This window comes from Ceratina calcarata, unplaced genomic scaffold (genome assembly GCF_001652005.2).
Source record: "Ceratina calcarata isolate Rehan_Ccalc_2016 unplaced genomic scaffold, ASM165200v1 scaffold403, whole genome shotgun sequence".
NCBI classification, from domain to species: Eukaryota; Metazoa; Arthropoda; class Insecta; order Hymenoptera; family Apidae; genus Ceratina; species Ceratina calcarata.
The window spans coordinates 49550-53792 of NW_017163751.1; the positions used below are offsets into that span (position 1 = coordinate 49550).

General features: G+C 47.3%; 1 protein-coding gene across 6 annotated transcripts in view; it reads right to left on the reverse strand.

Annotated features, from left to right (window-relative positions):
* The window catches only part of sona (sol narae metalloprotease), a 40063-nt gene extending 37166 nt beyond the window's left edge, over positions 1–2897 (reverse strand). The window contains exons 1-2 of one of the 6 annotated variants that reach the window (XM_018027194.2): positions 2350–2897; positions 1316–1608 (exon numbers count right to left, since the gene is read on the reverse strand). The gene's annotated coding sequence lies outside the window, so the exon portion shown is untranslated. The other 5 variants (XM_018027193.2, XM_026814871.1, XM_026814870.1 and 2 more) reach the window with 5 other exon arrangements.
* Positions 2898–4243: the final 1346 nt, after the last annotated feature.

Sequence of the window (4243 nt, forward strand, 5' to 3'; positions counted from 1 at the left end):
GTTTAGGAGTTATTGAGGAAAAACGAAATTTTTTGTCAAAAGTTCGCTGATTCGACGGTGGAATGGTCGGATTTTGTCAACATCAATAAAATGCCATATAATCATATGTAACTCATTAAATATCGAAATTAGAAGAAAAGTACGCTATTTTTAATTATAGGAAATGCGTTTTTCTAAGGTTACATAAACTTTTGAGATTGACTGTATAGCCAATACATCCTTAAATGAAACTGGGGAAGTGGAGCTCTGGCCGAGGCGAAGTGGCACGAAATTAGATCTGCTTAAAAATCGATTCTATTTCCCTTCGGTTTCACAATAGGAATTAAATTCTAATAAACAATTTCTTGTTTGACGAAGTCGATTGCAAAATAATTAATTCGATACGTAATTCCAGTGGCAATTGCAACACGAAACAAATGACAATTGTTCCAGATTCTAGCTCGATTTCATAATCGATAAACAACGTTCCCGTTGAAAATCGCGAATTAAAATCGGGATCACGCCGAACGTTAGTTTGAGCAATTAGCGGGACAAACGCGATTCATGCGAGGCACCGATAAAATTTGTGACCGAACGGCAGTCCATGTAAATGAACGGGTTTACGTAACACCGAGTCATTATCCGTCTTTTTGCCTCTTCTAATTATTTCTTCGTCTCGCGAAAGTGGTTTCCCTGGATCGAACGCCATCCCTCGATCGACCGGCCGTTTTTCACGCAAATAATAATCGTTAGAAAAAAGGTAGCGTAAACATACGGGCGAATTGAAAGCTAATTGAAAGCAAGCAGTCGAGCAGTGAACGGCTCGTGTAAACTGGCTAACAGTACTCGTAATTAACTTGACAGAATGTTTTCTCAAAAATTAATAAATGATTCAGCAATTAAATTTATTGTACCTTCTGGGCGTCTTATGAACGCATTGTCACTGTTCGGTGTATGATTCCTATCGTGAACCAGCAGATTTACGATCGTCAATAGAATCGATCAAATTGCTCCCTGTTTGTAAATCTCCCCGGCGACGAATTGCCCGTGGCGTGTCAAATTTTTGCCACGCTGGGGTATAATATTGCTACACCTATGTAAATGACAAGTAAGTTTCCGATGACTTTTTCCCGCTGCGTCCGAGTCGCTAATCAAGAAATACCGGTAGAATACCTGCTAGCTATTCTAAAAATAAATTTATCACGGCTGCATTTCGACGGTTGAGATTCTACAATAATTTCGAAGGAACGTGAGCTACTGCAGGCAGACTTAATTTATTGATAAAGCGTGGATATGTTGAATTGAGTGATAGTTTGAAAAATTGTAAGAGACTCACGTCATTTATAGTGGACGGGATTGGAGGCGAGTCGATCGAGCGCACGATTTTTCGAAGTCTTCATGTTTCCATTATCGTGGCTGTCTAGATCCTCGGTGGTATCATCGCGTAAGGGGTGACACGTTCACCGATTCGATCCGCGAGAAGTTCGTAGGGCAAATGAGACCTCGTCACGGTGTTCCCTCGGCCCCCGTAGAATTTTAGAGGCCCGGCTCCAGCGTGCACCAATAATTTCGCGATCACTGCACCATCGACACAATACCCGACTCTTCTCCCTCTCGGTCTCCGTTTGCCTTCGGTGTCCGCGGTCGGCGTAAAACGAATTTAAAATACGAACGATCGCGAAGACGCGTTTCTTCGGACGTCTCGAATGCGAAAAAACTCGTCTTCCCGGTTACGCGGAGACGACGCGAGTTAAAAATAAAAAGTGCCGAAAATTGGAGAAAAGGATCGTCCCGCGTGTTGCGTCGCGCGCGGAGATTCGCGCCGGACTGCGCTCTTATGGCTCGCGGCTCGTTATGTCCCCTCGACGAGCGAGCAGGTAGCTGACGGTTTGACGAGCGTGCGAGGACTCATCGGTAAACTAAACGCGAACACTCAGGCCCGAAAAGATCGTTCGAGGAGAAGCTACGATCTTTTAATCGACAATTTTTTAATACGAAGCTTTTAATCTGCCCATTTGTGGGTGGCCAATATTTCTGATTGCGTTTCAAACTAATAAAACGCTCGTCCGAGCAGATTCGCCAATAAATAAATAGCCGGTAAAACGTGAAAGATCAATAAGCAAGGAATCGCACAACGTCGTTTAGCAACTGGCTGTGAAACGGCCGCATCCTGAACACGTTCACCTTTCGAGCTTGTTATTAGCCGTTTTCACCAACCGGTATCCTCGGACTCGCGGAATCGATTCCGACGGCCGGCCGTCTGTCCGACGCACAGTCGTTAAGATACGTCGATGACTCTACGACGAAGGTGTATCGCTCGGGCGACGATCCTTTTCTCCGGTTTTCCAGCACCGCGGAAAGCGGTCTCACGGTATCTGGCACGAGCGCACCCGTACACCGTGCACGTACGGAAGACGTGTGCACTTTCGCTGTCGATCCGATACCAACGATCTTCCCTCTTTTCCTTTCTCTCCAGTGTCCTTACGCGTTATATTATATCCGGTCGAGCCTTTTTCCGAATCTCTTCGTTCTTCCTCGACGATCGAACGAAGGGTGCTAATGGGTGACACGCGTTTTTACCACCTTTCGCGCGGTACGTTTTCTCCCGAATCCACGGGGATCATTTTCCGCCCCGGCGACACCGTCGATCCGTTTCGCGCGTTTCCGAGAATTCGGCCCGCCGAGAAGACCAAGTCCCCAACGACGAGGAGAACGCACGCACCGCGTATCGTAAATTAATAAGCGAATGCGCGAGCGGACTCGGTCTAACTGCGGTGGACGATACCCGTCGACGTCGGTAGCAAAACCGTAGAAGAAGTGGGGAAAACGACCCAGGGACTGGGGAGGACTGGGCGATCGTCGGCGGCACACGGTTCTCGAGGTACCAGAAGAGAACGCTCGCTCTACTCGCTCGCCTCGGATCCTGGCGAGTCGCTACGCTACTGCCGCAGCGACCTGCCTCGTTTCAAAATCGGGAAAGTCGTCGTCGATCAAAGAGGGGCTGTCCTTCTCGCGTCGCGTACCTACTCCCTTTCGACGGCGTCGATGTCGACGGTGAGACCGGCTAACGATCCCGCATCGGTCACGCCGTTTCCTCCGGCGCCGATTACGTTCGACGTCTCCTTCCTTCGATCCGCGAGCCTTAACCGGCGATTCGTTAGACGAATTCTTGTCCGTAAGACCAACTAATTCTCCGCGATCGATGGCTTCGCTTAATTAAAATAGACGAAGGGAAAAAGTACGGCGAAAGCGCTCGAACGAAATGATCGAAAATGGTGATCGTTTATATGTACAGAGGAATTCAGACCGAGATAGATCCTATTTTCTCGTAGGTCCAGCGGTTTAGGAATATTTGAGGAAAATCGAAATTTTTTCCAAAGGTTTGCTATTTCGATGGTGATTTTATCAATACCCATAAAATGCCAATTAATCGTACTTAACTCGTTAAATATTGAAGTTATAAGAAAAATTCATAGTATCTTTCTTGTCGAGGACTACAACTTGTGTATAAAAATTTTTTCGCTAGCGTCCATAATTAAGTAAGGCGTACTTTAAAAAATTCGACGGAACGAGGGAATGAGTCATGCAACCGTTGTTCCATTCGTGCGATTCATTGTCAGTTCTGTGCGGTGCATTCTGTCAAACGCGAAACGTCGCCTCGTTCTTCGATAGAAAACGATCGCAGACCGGAAGCGTGCCCGGCGTTCGCGTGACTCGACCCGTCCGAATCGTCGAGTTCGCCGCGACGGACGTGGCTCGCGATAGAAAACGCGGTTCCCATCGAATCAAGGCGAAGACGAACCATAGGAAGTGAGAGGAGAGAAAAAGAAGCGGACGGATCTCGTCCGTGCAGGAGACGTAGCCGCAGGGAAACACGGCGGGCGCTCTTGATCAGAGGTGATCGTTTTCCGGTTTTCCGTTCGCGAGCCACACACAGCTGCTCGCCTTTTCCTTCCTGCTCGCTCTTTCGCCGTTTGCCTCGCGAGAGGGAAAGTATTTTATACCACGCTTCGCTTGGCAAGAGAAAGGGGACATGGTTCGCTTCTAATTTCTGCTTTAACTCGGCGAACCTATATATCGTACTTGGGAGCGTGTTACTTGACGCCAGCCACGTTTCTACGCTTTATGTACAGGCCTTGTGTACACCTAGGTCTCAAATTCATTTGTTCCTACCTACACCTTTCATTTCTAATTGCGATCAATAAATGATCGGCGGTGGTTCACAATTTTCAAATGCAATTGCATGTTCCTCTCGAAACGCAAC